This window comes from Phyllobates terribilis, unplaced genomic scaffold (genome assembly GCF_046119375.1).
Source record: "Phyllobates terribilis strain yellow unplaced genomic scaffold, ASM4611937v1 Scaffold_1__5_contigs__length_1240528914, whole genome shotgun sequence".
NCBI classification, from domain to species: domain Eukaryota; kingdom Metazoa; phylum Chordata; class Amphibia; order Anura; family Dendrobatidae; genus Phyllobates; species Phyllobates terribilis.
Genome location: NW_027362761.1, coordinates 275,335,132 through 275,350,671, shown reverse-complemented (window position 1 = coordinate 275,350,671; position 15,540 = coordinate 275,335,132). Strand labels below are relative to the sequence as shown.

The 15,540-nt window shown below is 40.4% G+C and overlaps 1 protein-coding gene across 3 annotated transcripts in view; it reads right to left on the bottom strand.

Annotated features, from left to right (window-relative positions):
- The window catches only part of SGSM1 (small G protein signaling modulator 1), a 291,384-nt gene that overhangs the window by 177,712 nt on the left and 98,132 nt on the right, over positions 1-15,540 (bottom strand). The gene's annotated exons all lie outside the window — the stretch shown is intronic.

Genomic DNA, 15,540 nt, shown 5'->3' with positions numbered 1-15,540 from the left:
AACTAAAGATTAAAACCAATCTGTCACTTTATGATTATTCCATGAGTACTCATGTTGGTACATTGGCTTACTCAACTACAGCAAGTGCATTAGACTAGAAGAAACAGCCAATCAACCATCTGCTCTTTGGTATTGCAGCACTATAACTTTAAAGGGAACCTGTCACCATGAAAATACAGTCCAATCTGCAAGCATCATGTTATAGGACAGGGGGAGCAGGGGAGATTGATATATAGTTTTAGGAAAAAAATATTCTGTATAACCCATGTTTTCATAATTTAAACCTCTGCTCTTTCTGGCATTTTCGGTCCAGTGGGTGGTGTATTGCAGCAGCTTGCTAGCATTACTGTATATGGTCCAGGATGTGTTTACCTGACCATGTACCTTCCCCTTTAACTGACTGGTCACATGACTGTGACATCACACAGGTCCTGTATGCACAGTAAAGGTCTGTACATATGACTGGGACAGCACACAGGACCTATACACACACACCTGACTGATCACATGACTGTGACATCAGCAAGGTCCTGTCAGTATGTGTGTGTGTGTGTGTGTGTGTGTGTACAGGATATATAAACCCTGGTAATTTGAGACAGGTGTGTTCGGTGTGAGGCGTGAGGCCTGTGCGCTGTGTGTGTGGGACACCGTTTGTGAGAGGCCTAGTGAGGCCGAGAGTGAAGCCTGGCAGCCTGAAAGGCCGAGCCTGGATCCTGTGCGTGGATGTCAGTGGCCTTTGAGGGAGAGCCGGCTTGGTGAAGAACCCTGAAAGGCGCAGGTTGGATGTCAAGTGTGGAAGACATACCAGTAGCCTACGAGGGGACGACGGCTCGAGACCCCCACCTGGGAAGCCACAAAGCCACAGTGGTGGCGGATTAAATGGACTGCAGCAACTAAACCCGGCAAAGGTAATACACTTTGTTACATGGACTGTGTTATGGTCATTGATAATTTATTACCTTGCCGTAGGCTGTAACCTGGAGCAAGTGGGCCTGTGTGCCACTTGTCTCATGAATATTGTAGATATGTGTGTCGGCGTGCCACGGAGTTGGACCCGGTGAACTGTGGCTTATGATGTAATAAACTGCAACATTGTGAGAAAAACGTAAAGACATTGCACGTGTGCATTGATTGACGCAGCGAAGCGAGTAACCCCAGTATGATGACTAGCGCTGCCTTACAGTGGTTTATCAGTGACTGACAGCTATCTCTGCACGCACACTTATACAAAGAAAGCTGTCAGTCATTGATAGTCCAGTGGGTGGTCCTGAAAATCCTCAAAATAACAAAGGTTTAAATAATTAAAACACAGGGTATACTGAATCATTTCTCAAAAATCTATGGTATATATCAATCTGCTCTGTAATATGCTGCCTGCAGATTGGACTGTATTTTCATGGTGACATGTTCCGTTTAATGATACATCAGAAATTCGGTGCAGTGATATAGCTGAATGAATAGCTTGTTGTGGAATACCCTTGACTAAAGGGTACTGAAGCACACAAGCAAAAATGTAACTTGGGATGTTTTAAGCGTGAAGTCTATAGATTTTAATAGCATTTGCAATACTCGCAGACATATTTTACACATAGATGTTTAGAATACAGTACAGCATAAGGTTTTTAATATTTTTGACTGGGGTCTTAGAACACTGTGCACCCTTTTCTCTTTCACTAAAAGGAGACTTTATTGAAACAATAAACAGGAATGAAAGACGTAATAAGAGGAATAGAATATTTAATACCCCTAAAAGCACCACTCCAGTGCTGGAGTGGAGCTACTAACATAAGATCCCTGCACCTAATAATATACTTACCACCCGCTGTCTTCAGCTCTTCCCGGCGCAGCATCAGTCCCATGCCGCCATCTTGTGACTGCAACTTCTGACTGACCGGAAAGTCAGAGACAATGTTCACAGGCTCTCAATGTAAGTCTATAGACTTGCATTAAAAAGTGACCTACGGCTCGCTCCAGCAAACACAGGAGCGATACGGCAGGTTACAAACTGCTGTAGACCAACTAGAACTGCGTGGATAAAATTATGCAAGAAGGCAACAGATAAGTATAAGGCTAAGTGCAGGGTCGTTACATTAGTAGTACCACTCTAGCGCTGCAATAATAATTCTAAAAAAAAAAAAACACTGGAATTTTGCTTTAGGGACAGGCCAGTTTCTGTTTTTCTGTTTTCATGTTTTTAATCTTTCCATCGACATAGCCATAAGATGGCTAGCTTTTTTGTGGGATGAATTGTTTTACCATAAAATGTAGCGTGGTGAAATGGTGAACAAAATCCCACTCTGCCAATTGGGAGAGGAATGCTCTACAGTGTTCAAAATACGGTGAACAATGACCTGTCAGCATGATTCTACAGGTCAGTATGACTACAGTAATACCACACTTGCATATTTTTTTTTAAGTCGTGAAAAGAAATTCAAAACTTGTCAAAAAAAAAAAAAATTGGTTTGTGTTGCCATTTTCCAAAACCCATTATTTTTTAATCAATTAACCGGTTCCCGACCGCCCACTGTAGATAAACGTCGGCGCTTGATGGGCTCTGTGCAGCGCCGACATTTAAAAACGGTGGGTGGTCTCGCAGCGCTCAGGACCCCCAGGGTCCTGCAAGCGCTGCGATTCCGGTGCAGAGCGTTAGCTCTGACAGGGGACATCATCGGGACCTGATTGGATCAGGTCCCAGTGATGTTAACCCTTTGCTATGTTCTATATGCCGCGATCTATAGTGATCGCGGCATATAGAAGATAGACAGAGGAGAGGGGGTCGTCTTACTTACCTCTCCGATGACCCCTGATACCTTCCAGGACCTGGGGTTGCTATGGCAGCTGGAGGTCACATGACCGCCTCCAGATCTGCCATATATGGTGTCCTGCCTGGCTCAGCCTGCAGCTGAAGCCAGGCAGGACACACTGACTGTGAAACAGTCAGCGAAGATCTCATGTAATGTAATACATGTCTATTACATTACATGAGATCAGTGTTCAGAAAAATAAAAATTAATGTCCCATACAGGGACTAAGTAAAACTGTAAAAAAAAAAAAGTAAAAAAAAAAAATGTTTTTAAACTGTTAAAAAAAAAATCACAAAATACATAAAAAATAAAGAAAATATTAAACCAATAAATACGTATATTTTTACAAAACCAAAAAAAGTACACATATTTGGTATCTCCGCGTCCGAAACAACCCGAGCTATAAAACTGTCACACTAATTAACTCCTTCTGTGCACACAGTAATAAAAATAAACAAAAAACGGAGCAAAAAAATATGTTTTTTCATCATATCGCCAAACAAAAAGTGGAAAAAAATGCGATGAAAAAGCAAAATAGAAATAAAAATGGTACCGCTGAAAACCTCATCTTGTTCCGCAAAAAAAAAGCCGCCATACAGCTCCATCAGCCGAAAAATAAAAAAGTTATAGCGCTCAGAATAAAGCAATGCAAAAAAAATTTTTTCTCTATAAAATTGTTTTATTGTGTAAAAGCGCCAAAACATAAAAAAAATACAGTAAGTGTAGTATTGCTGTAAACGTACTGACCCTAAGAATAACGCTGCCTGATCACTTTTACCACACGCAGAACGGCATAAAAAAAAAAACTCAAAAAACAATTCCTAAATTGTTGGTTTTTGTTAATTTTACCTCCCAAAAAACGTAATAGAAAGCGATCAAAAAATGTCACGTACCCAAAAAAAGGTACCAATAAAAATGTCAACTCGTCCTGCAAAAAACAAGCCGTCACATGACTCTGTCGGCCAAAATATGGAAAAATTATAGCTCTCAAAATATGGTGATGCAAAAACTAGATTTTGCAAAAAAAAGCGTCTTTTAGTGTGTGACAGCTGTCAGTCATAAAAACCCGATATAAATCTGGTATCGCACCGACCCGAAGAATAAAGTAATCTCATCACTTATACCGCACGAGGAACGGCGTAAAAAATAAATAAAACCAATTCTTCACCTGCTACTGATTTGTTTATTATGTCTCCCAAAGATCGCAGTAAGGCTCTGCTCACATTTATCCTGCGCTCTGCGCTGAGCACTTACGCCAGAGTTTCCGTGTAAATCTCTGAAATATGTGATTCAGCCGGAACCCATGACGGAAGATTCCCTGAAATGAGGCAGATATAGGCAACTGTGGACGCCGTCTAGCCTGGGATCCCACGGTGTCATTTGTTTTAGGCGTGCATAAAAGTGCGGTTGGCCACAGTTTTGTGGACTTCTGAAAAAAAGGACACCGCTAAACAGAGGCCAGACGGAGTCCAGAGTAACTCTGCTGCCTCATTACAGTGAATGGATCCCGCAGGGGTTTCATCTGAATTACATCACTTGGAAATTTAGATGGAAACCCCGATGTAAGTGCTCAGCCTAGAGCACGGATAAATGTTAAGTAAAATGTTCCCAATAAAAGCTTCAACTCAGTCCTCAAAAAAAGCTAGTCCCCACTCAGGTCCGTCATCTGTTAAAAATATAAGGGACTTCAAAAGTTACTGGTAGCAGAAATGCTCTGGAAAAGCGAAATGGCCCTTGCCCCCCAAAAGAAATTCAGAAAATGTTGTGCTCCCAAATCCAAATGCCTATTCTACAATAATTTGTTCTCCAATTGTCAAATAGCACTCCGTCCCCCCAAGATCTCACCGTATGGCTGAGCGGTACGATACAGCCACATATGGGGTATTGACACTTTTAGAAGAAATTGTGTGACACATTTCGGCACCATTTTTACCCATTGTCCTGTGTGAAAATGTAAAATCTGAGGGTAAAACATTTTTTTGTGGTAAAAATATAATTATGCTTTTTTCACTGCCCAATGGTATAAATTTAAAAATTAAAAAATACTCACTACTTCCCTAGGTGAATTCCTTGAGAGGTGTAGTTTACAAAATGGGGTCACTTGTGGGGGTTTCTGCTGTTTCGGCATGTCAGTGACTCTTCAAATGTGACATGGTGTCTGCAACCTATCCCAGCCAACATAGCGCTCCTTTCTCTTCCGAACCCTGCCGTACACCAAAGCAGTGGTTTTCCCCCACATATGGGGTATCGGCGTACTCAGGAGAAATTGCACAACAAATTTCATGGTGCAATTTATCCTGTTACCCTTATGATAATGCAAAATTAGGGAATGAAAAACATTTTTTGTGGGAAAAATGTGAAATTTTTATTTTTACGGCTCAATATTATAAACTTCTGTGAAGCAGCTGGGGGTGCAAGGTGCTCACCACACATCTAGATAAGTTCCCTAAGGGGTCTAGTTTCCAAAATGGTGGCACTTGTGGGGGGTTTCCACTGGGGGCTCCCCAAATGCGACATGGCGTCTGCTAATTATTCAAACAAATTTTACATTCAAAAAGTCAAATGGCGCTCTTTCCCTTTCAAACACTGCCGTGCGCCCAAACAGTGGTTTGCCTCCACATATGGGGTATCAGCGTGTTCAGGAGAAATTGCACAACAAATTTCATGGTGCAATTTTTCCTATTACCCTTATGATAACTCAAAATTAAGGGCTGAAAAACGGTTTTGTGGGAAAAATGTGAAAATTTCATTTGTACAGCTCAATATTATAAACTTCTGTGAAGCACCTTGGGGTTCAAGGTGCTCATCACACATCTAGATAAGTTCCCTAAGGGGTCTAGTTTCCAAAATGGTGTCACTTGTGGGGGGTTTCCACTGTTTAGGCACATCAGGAGCTCTCCAAACGCAACATGGCGTCTGCTAATTATTCAGACAAATTTTACATTCAAAAAGTCTAATGGCGCTCCTTCCCTTCCGAACCCTGCCGTGCGCCCAAACAGTGGTTTTCCCTCACATATGGGGTATAAGCACGCTCAAGAGAAATTGCACAACAAAAATCTGGGGTCCATTTTTTCCTGTTACCCCTATGAAAATAAAAAAAAATTGGGTCTAAAGTAACATTTTTGTGAAAAAAGTTAAATGTAAATTTTTTTCTTCCACATTCCAAAAATTCCTGTGAAGCACCTGAAGGGTTAATAAAGTTCTTGAATGTGGTTTTGAGTACCTTGAGGGGTGCAGTTTTTAGAATGGTGTCACTTTGGGGTATTTTCTGTCATAAAGACCCCTCAAAGTGACTTCAAATATGATGTGGTCCCTAAAAAAATGTTTTTGTAAATTTTGTTGGAAAAATGGGAAATCGCTGGTCAACTTTTAACCCTTATAGCTCCCTAACAAAAAAAAAATTTTGGTTCCAAAATTGTGCTGATGTAAAGTAGACATGTGGGAAATGTTATGTATTAACTATTTTGTGTGACATATCTCTCTGATTTAAGGGCATGAAAATTCAAAGTTTGAAAATTGCAAAATTTTCGCCAAATTTCCGATTTTTTCACAAATAAACGCAAGTTATATCGAAGAAATTTTACCACTATCATGAAGTACAATATGTCATGAAAAAACAATCTCAAAATCAGGGGAATAGGTTGAAGCGTTCCAGAGTAATTACTTCATAAAGTGACAGTGGTCAGAATTGAAAAAATTGGCCCGGTCACGAAGGCAAAAACAGGCTCTGGTGCGAAGTGGTTAAGCTGTGTGAGTGCTTGTTGTTGGGGTGGTGAGCTGAAAGTTTCATGGCTACCATTTTGGGGTACATATGATATTTTTATTGCACTTTCTTTTTAGTACGCGTGGTGACCAAAAAAACACAATTCTGGCATTTTGAGTTTTAATCGCTTTACATTATTTACCATGTGGGTTAATCAATTTCATATTTTGATATGTCTTTTACGGATGCAGCAATACCAAACATGCTTATTTTTAAACCTTTTTAATGTCTTTATTTTTAATGGATGGAGTGGTGTTAGCGAATGATTCTAATATGGGGTCACTTGTTGGGTTTCTGCTGTTTTGTCACTTTAGGAGCTCAGAAAATGCAACATTGTGTCCACAATATATTCCACTCAAATTTGCACATCAAGAAATCAAATAGTGCTCCTTTCTTTTTCTGGAATTTTAGATCCAGAAAATCTTTTTTTCTGAAAACAGACCATTGTTTAAATCAAGATTTTTATGTTAAATATATTTAAAAAAAAATACATATTATATTTTTTTTTATATTCAAATCCACCTTAAAAAGACTAATGAGGCACACATCAGATTTACACTCTGTTTGGTAGCAGCCACTTCTAAGCAGCCATCAAATGACAGGAGAGATTACAAAAACCACCACTATAATAAAGTCTCTGGCAGACAGTTGTAACTTTTAAACAACAGATAATGATGTAAAATTGAGTATTATGTAAAAAAAAAAAAACATTTACATTAAAAGGCTTTGTAAGGCCATGTGCCCACGGTGCAGAAATGCTGCATATTTTTTCCGCTTCTCCCTGGCAGGAAAAACGCATGCGGTTTTTACATGCGTTTTTCCCGCCAGGTAGAAGCGGGTTATCAAGCGCTTTTCCAAGGGATTTTAGCATCACTTAGAAAGTGCTTGACAACTTGTTCACACTATATAAATCCATGCAACCGGCATGGATTTATAGTAGTGTGACCAAGTTAGTTAAAAAAGAAAAAAAGAATAAGAATGGTAAAAAATAAAAAAAAAAGATTATACTTACCTTCCGGTGTCCTCCCGGTGTTATCTCCGCCGTGTCCGGTGTCTTGCACTGCTCGCGGTGGTGTGAAGGACCTGCGGTGACGTCATTCCGTCATGTGTCAGGTCACATGACTCAATGACGTCATGGCAGGTCCTTCACAACAGCGCGAGCAACGCAAGAGACTGGACAAAACACCGGGAGGACGTCGGAAGGTGAGTATAATCTTTATTTTTTATTATAAATTCTTTTTTTTTTTTACAGTTTCTATGGTACCCGAGTCTGGATGAGAGTCTCCTCTCCTCCAGGCCTGGGTACCATCCGCACATTGAACTGTGTGATATAGGCTTATCCACATGTAGTGATGCGGATGTCACGCGGTCCAATGCAAGTCAATAGCGGCGATTACGCTGCGTGTCCGCAAAATTAATGGACATGCTGCGGATTTTTGAGCACAGCATAAATGCTGTGGAAAAATCCGCAGCATGGGCATTGACATTGCGGCTTGTCATTGGGGACCATTGGGGGCGGATTACCAAGCGTTTCCCAAGCGTTTACGCTGCGTAAATTCCGCAGCATAAACGTTTGGAAAATGCTTCGTGGGCACACAGCCTTAGGGGAAAAAGAAAACATTTTGAGGGGCTTGGATCTGTAAAAAATAAACTAATTGATACTCACCTACTAGCATCCACCTGGATCCTGCACAGGCCGTTACACGATCTGCACTGACGCAGGAAAAGAAGATGACACAGAAGGTCAGCTGTGCCAGTGATCCAACAACAATTGAGGACATGCTGCTCAAGTCATCTCACTGCTACAGGCAATCACAGTCTGAAGGTCCTGCTGCTGGTGGAACGTTGTCATCTCTTTCTGTATCACCACAGATGGCAGAGCAGCTTGCACTGGCTGTAAGTGGATTCCAGTAGATGAGAATCAATTATTTTTTTACAAACCCATGGGAAGCTTTTTTTTTATACCACGAGAAAAGCTTTTTTTTTTTATACCAGGAGAACCGCTTTTATACTTGACTTTTGAGTGCAGCTTTATGTGCTTGTCAACACAGTATATACAGTTTTCAGAAAGGTTCAACTCATAAGGTAGTGGTAAAGTCATAGGATGCATAGGTCTCAGGGGTTTGGATCAGCAGAGAATGCTTGTTTCAGTTATGTTAGATTATGAAAAGCCATTGAAAAAAGCTTGGGTCAATGCAGAATTTTGTGCAGACATGTCCATCTCAAGGCACCTTCATGCTCCTTTGTGATTTTTATTTTAATTATATTCTGCTATTTGGCTTACGAGGAGGTGGAGATAGGTTAAAAAGAAAAGCACAAGCATTGGACAAACACCCATCTACCTCAGTAGAAAGCAGTCCTGTTATCCAGTCATGCTACAATGTACTTGTTGATTTTAGAAGCGAAGCAATCTAGTAATGAATTAGGACATGAAAAGGGATTTAATGTTTCCCATTCTAGTGTCAGCAGTTTAGAGGCATTGTGTACACGTCTTGGATTAAGCAAATGGAGATAACCTATATTGTATCTGTGACATCTAAAATATTAATAAAAATCATCATTGTAAAATAAGCACATTATAATTAAAAATGTATAACATTTTCCATTCTAATCTTTTTGTTAAACACACCTAGATGTGCATGTATCCCTTTTCTGTATCTTACTGCATAGCCTTTAGAGTGAACTTGGCACATGACAATAGATGACCTTGAATGTGGCATTTGTCAAACACTTTTTTTTTTAAGGCAGTGGAGCTTTAAAATAGCATTTTCCAGTAATCACATTTGTGGAAAAGCTTGGCTGCTTTGATTAATCTTTACAGCCTTGGGATCCAGGAGACGTACAGCCTTGTGTAATAAATGCTCAGTAATAAATCCAGTCACTGCTAAAAGGGCACCATGGCACTTTGCAGCCTCTTGTAGGTTTTTTGCAAGGCTCAGCAGGAAATCAAGACTCCAATCCAATATTTTGATTATTATATGTTACCATATCAATAATTTGGAAAATAAACAGGACTTTAAAATAGACCGGTCCAATTTACTTGTTTACCTACAGTACAGACCAAAAGTTTGGACACACCTTCTCATTTAAAGATTTTTCTGTATTTTCATGACTTTGAAAATTATACATTCACACTGAAGGCATCAAAACTATGAATTAACACATGTGGAATTACATACTAACCAAAAAAGTGTGAAACAACTGAAAATATGTCTTATATTCTAGGTTCTTCAAAGTAGCCACCTTTTGCTTTGATGACTGCTTTGCACACTCTTGGCATTTTCTTGATGAGCTTCAAGAGGTAGTCACCGGAAATGGTCTTCCAACAATCTTGAAGGAGTTCCTAGAGATGCTTAGCACTTGTTGGCCCTTTTGCCTTCACTCTGCGGTCCAGCTCACCCCAAACCATCTTGATTGGGTTCAGGTCTGGTGACTGTGGAGGCCAGGTCATCTGGCGTAGCACCCCATCACTCACCTTCTTGGTCAAATAGCCCTTACACAGCCTGGAGGTGTGTTTGGGGTCATTGTCCTCATGAAAAATAAATGATGGTCCAACTAAACGCAAACCTGATGGAATAGCATGCCGCTGCAATATGCTGTGGTAGCCATGCTGGTTCAGTATGCCTTCAATTTTGAATAAATCCCCAACAGTGTCACCAGCAAAGCACCCCCACACCATCACACCTCCTCCTCCATGCTTCACGGTGGGAACCAGGCATGTAGAGTCCATCCGTTCACATTTTCTGCGTCGCACAAAGACACGGTGGTTGGAACCAAAGATCTCAAATTTGGACTCATCAGACCAAAGCACAGATTTCCACTGGTCTAATGTCCATTCCTTTGTGTTCTTTAGCCCAAACAAGTCTCTTCTGCTTGTTGCCTGTCCTTAGCAGTGGTTTCCTAGCAGCTATTTTACCATGAAGGCCTGCTGCACAAAGCCTCCTCTTAACAGTTGTTGTAGAGATGTGTCTGCTGCTAGAGCTCTGTGTGGCATTGACCTGGTCTCTAATCTGAGCTGCTGTTAACCTGCGATTTCTGAGGCTGGTGACTCGGATAAACTTATGCTCAGAAGCAGAGGTGACTCTTGGTCTTCCATTCCTGGGGCGGTCCTCAGGTGAGCCAGTTTTTGTAGCGCTTGATGGTTTTTGCAACTGCACTTGGGGACATATTCAAAGTTTGCTCAATTTTTCGGACTGACTGACCTTCATTTCTTAAAGTAATGATGGCCACTCGTTTTTCTTTAACTTAGAATTTGTATTATGGCAAGAAAATAGCAGCTAACAGTCTATTCAGTAGGACTATCAGCTGTGTATACACCAGACTTCTGCACAACACAACTGATGGTCCCAACCCCATTTATAAGGCAAGAAATCCCACTTATTAAACCTGACAGGGCACACCTGTGAAGTGAAAACCATTTCCGGTGACTACCTCTTGAAGCTCATCAAGAGAATGCCAAGAGTGTGCAAAGCCGTCATCAAAGCAAAAGGTGAATACTTTGAAGAACCTAGAATATAAGACATATTTTCAGTTGTTTCACACTTTTTTGTTAAGTATATAATTCCACATGTGTTAATTCATAGTTTTGATGCCTCCAGTGTGAATGTATAATTTTCAGTCATGAAAATACAGAAAAATCTTTAAATGAGAAGGTGTGTCCAAGGTGTGTCAGTTGTGTGTCAGGTGGTGTGTCAGTTGTGTGTAACATCAACTGATCTTCACTGTCCTATTAAAGGAATAGATGAATCCAAGTTATCTGTAAACAGAAAGATTGTGAGGGAATATTTAGCTAACATAAATGAATTCAAGTCTCCAGGTCCAGATGAATTACACCCAGAGTACTGAAGGAGATCGTAGAAGAAATTTTAGAACCACTCTCCATAATCTTTGAAAATTCTTGGAGAACAGGAGAAGTCCCAGAAGACTGGAGAAGAGCAAATGCTGTTCCTATCTTCAAAAAGGGGAAGAAGGTGGACCCAGGGAACTATAGGCCGGTGAGTCTGACTTCTATACCAGGAAAGATCTTTGAACAAATTATTAAACAACATGTATGTAAGTACCTGGATAAGAATGAAGTGATTAACCAGAGTCAGCATGGGTTTGTAACTAACAAGTCATGTCAGACTAACTAAATTTCCTCCTATGACAGAATCTATGACTAACTGGGTGGATCAGGGAAATGCTGTAGATATAGTATATCTTGACTTCAGCAAAGCATTTGACAAAGTATCTCACACCATCCTTATTGAAAAAATGACCAAGTATGGAATGGACAAGGCAACTGTTAGGTGGATTCATAACTGGCTTAGTGATCGGACTAAGCTTCACATCCAGTTGGATGAATGTCTCAAGTGGGGTACCACAGGGTTCTGTCCTGGGCTCTGTATTGTTCAACATCTTTATCAATGATTTAGATGAAGGAATTGAGGGTAAACTGATTAAATTTGCTGATGACACAAAGCTAGGAGGGATAGCTAATACTAGAGAAGAGAGAGAGAGGCTTCAAAAAGACCTAAATAAACTGGAGCAGTGGGCAGTAACTAACAGAATGGTTTTTAACAGGGAAAAATGCAAAGTACTACATCTGGGCAATAAAAATGAAAAAGGCATATACAGAATGGGAGGAATAGAGCTAAGCAACAGTGCATGTGAAAAAGACTTAGGTATACTAATAGATCATAGACTGAACATGAGTCAACAGTGTGATGCAGCAGCAAAAAGGCAAATACAATTCTGGGATGTATTAACAGAAGCATACAGTCTAGAACACGTGAAGTCATTATCGCACTTTACTCCTCTTTGGTCAGACCTCATCTGGAATACTGCGTCCAGTTTTGGGCACCACATTTTAAAAAAGACATTGACAAACAGGAGCAAGTTCAGAGAAGAGCGACCAGAATGGTGACCGGTCTGCAAACCATGTCCTATGAGGAACGGTTACAGGATTTGGGAATGTTTAGCTTGCAAAAAAGAAGACTGAGAGGAGACTTAATAGCGGTCTACAAATATCTCAAGGGCTGTCACATTGTAGAAGGATCATCTTTATTCTCATTTGCACAAGGAAAGACTAGAAGCAATGGGATGAAACTGAATGGGAGGAGACACAGATTACATATTAGAAAAAACTTTTTGATAGTTAGGGTGATCAATGAGTGGAACAGGCTGCCACGAGAGGTGGTGAGTTCTCCTTCAATGGACGTCTTCAAACAGAGGCTGGACAGACATCTGTCTGAGATGATTTAGTGAATCCTGCTTTGAGCAGGGGGTTGGACCAGATGACCCAGGAGGTCCCTTCCAACTCTACCATTCTATGATTCTATAACTTTTGGTCTGTACTGTATCAAATATTTATTCAGTTTTCATTTTCTAAATTCTACGATATTAAAAAAGCTACAAATATTTGACGCATTTACATATGGCACATTTGCACGTGCAAGGAGGACAATTACATGGCTCCTCTCATTATCACGACTCTTGTATTTAATTGCTTACTTTGTTTCCTGCCTCCTATGATATTTCCAGTCCTCCATCAAATCTCATTGGTAAACAGGATTAGCTGTACAGATGCTGTGCGGTTTATCAAGGCATGGAAACATTTTCATTGACAGGGTTTTCCAGTAGGATTCAGTGTAACAAATAATCCAAGATTAGTTGGCTTTCTTTTCTACCTGGACAACCATGCACTGCAACTGCAATCATTTGTAGATGATCATTTTTATATAAACGAGTTGGCTCTGATAACCAAAAAAAGTTGATGATTGTAAAACATGCACTCTAATACCATAATTTCCTGTCTGTCGCTTCCTTCACATGTCCATGTTTCCAGTACATGTGGTATCTGTCTTTTTCACGGATCCATGCAAATCACAAAAAGAGATGTCCATTTTTTACAGCAGCTGCAGCAGCATGGAAGACAAGGGACAGTATAAGTCTATGGGTCCGTGAAAAACACGTACAGCACATGGATGGCATCAGGGTGCCGGCTGTGTTTAGCATTGCAAAGTACAGGAGAAACTTTGTAATTTCTTTCTTAATCCATAACAGAAAAATACTGATGACAAACCGATTGTAAAAACAGACACACTAATGGAAACCACTGATGACACTGGTACTGATTTTTCGCGTATGTGTTTTACATAGGCGTGCTTCTGGGTGTGCAACTGTAGTTTTGTTTATATGATATTCACAGAAGACAAGCATGTGCATATAATAAATGCAGACCTATATCCACAGAAGAAAAGCATGTACACATAAGAAATGTAAGCATATATCCACAGAAGAAAGCCATGTACATATAATAAACGAAGGCATATAGCCACAGAAGACAAGCATGTACATATAATAAATGTAGACATATATCCACAGAAGAAAAGCATGTACATATAATAAATGCAGACCTACAGTACAGACCAAAAGTTTGGACACACCTTTTCATTTAAAGATTTTTCTGTATTTTCATGACTATGAAAATTGTTCATTCACACTGAAGGCATCAAAACTATGAATTAACACATGTGGAATTATATACTTAACAAAAAAGTGTGAAACAACTGAAAATATGTCTTATATTCTAGGTTCTTCAAAGTAGCCACCTTTTGCTTTGATGACAGCTTTGCACACTCTTGGCATTCTCTTGATGAGCTTCAAGAGGTAGTCACTGGAAATGGTTTTCACTTCACAGGTGTGCCCTGTCAGGTTTAATAAGTGGGATTTCTTGCCTTATAAATGGGGTTGGGACCATCAGTTGTGTTGTGCAGAAGTCTGGTGGATACACAGCTGATAGTTCTAATGAATAGACTGTTAGAATTTGTATTATGGCAAGAAAATAAGCAGCTAAGTAAAGAAAAATGAGTGGCCATCATTACTTTAAGAAATGAAGGTCAGTCAGTCCAAAAAATTGGGCAAACTTTGAAAGTGTCCCCAAGTGCAGTTGCAAAAACCATCAAGATCTACAAAGAAACTGGCTCACATGAGGACCGCCCCAGGAAAGGAAGACCAAGAGTCACCTCTGCTTCTGAGGATAAGTTTATCCGAGTCACCAGCCTCAGAAATCGCAGGTTAACAGAAGCTCAGATTAGAGACCAGGTCAATGCCACACAAAGTTCTAGCAGCAGACACATCTCTTCAACAACTGTTAAGAGGAGACTTTGTGCAGCAGGCCTTCATGGTAAAATTGCTGCTAGAAAACCACTGCTAAGGACAGGCAACAAGCAGAAGAGACTTGTTTGGGCTAAAGAACACAAGGAATGGACATTAGACCAGTGGAAATCTGTGCTTTGGTCTGATGAGTCCAAATTTGAGATCTTTGGTTCCAACCACCGTGTCTTTGTGCGACGCAGAAAATGTGAACGGATGGACTCTACATGCCTGGTTCCCACAGTGAAGCATGGAGGAGGAGGTGTGATGGTGTGGGGGTGCTTTGCTGGTGACACTGTTGGGGATTTATTCAAAATTGAAGGCATACTGAACCAGCATGGCTACCACAGCATCTTGCAGCAGCATGCTATTCCATCAGGTTTGCGTTTAGTTGGACCATCATTTATTTTTCAACAGGAAAATGACCCCAAACACACCTCCAGGCTATGTAAGGGTTATCTGACCAAGAAGGAGAGTGATGGGGTGCTACGCCAGGTGACCTGGCCTCCACAGTCATCAGACCTGAACCCAATCGAGATGGTTTGGGGTGAGCTGGACCGCAGAGTGAAGGTAAAAGAGCCAAAAAGTGCTAAGCATCTCTGGTAACTCCTTCAAGATTGTTGGAAGACCATTTCCGGTGACTACCTCTTGAAGCTCATCAAGAGAATGCCAAGAGTGTGCAAAGCAGTCATCAAAGCAAAAGGTGGCTACTTTGAAGAACCTAGAATATAAGACATATTTTCAGTTGTTTCACACTTTTTTGTTAAGTATATAATTCCACATGTGTTAATTCATAGTTTTGATGCCTTCAGTGTGAATGTACAATTTTCATAGTCA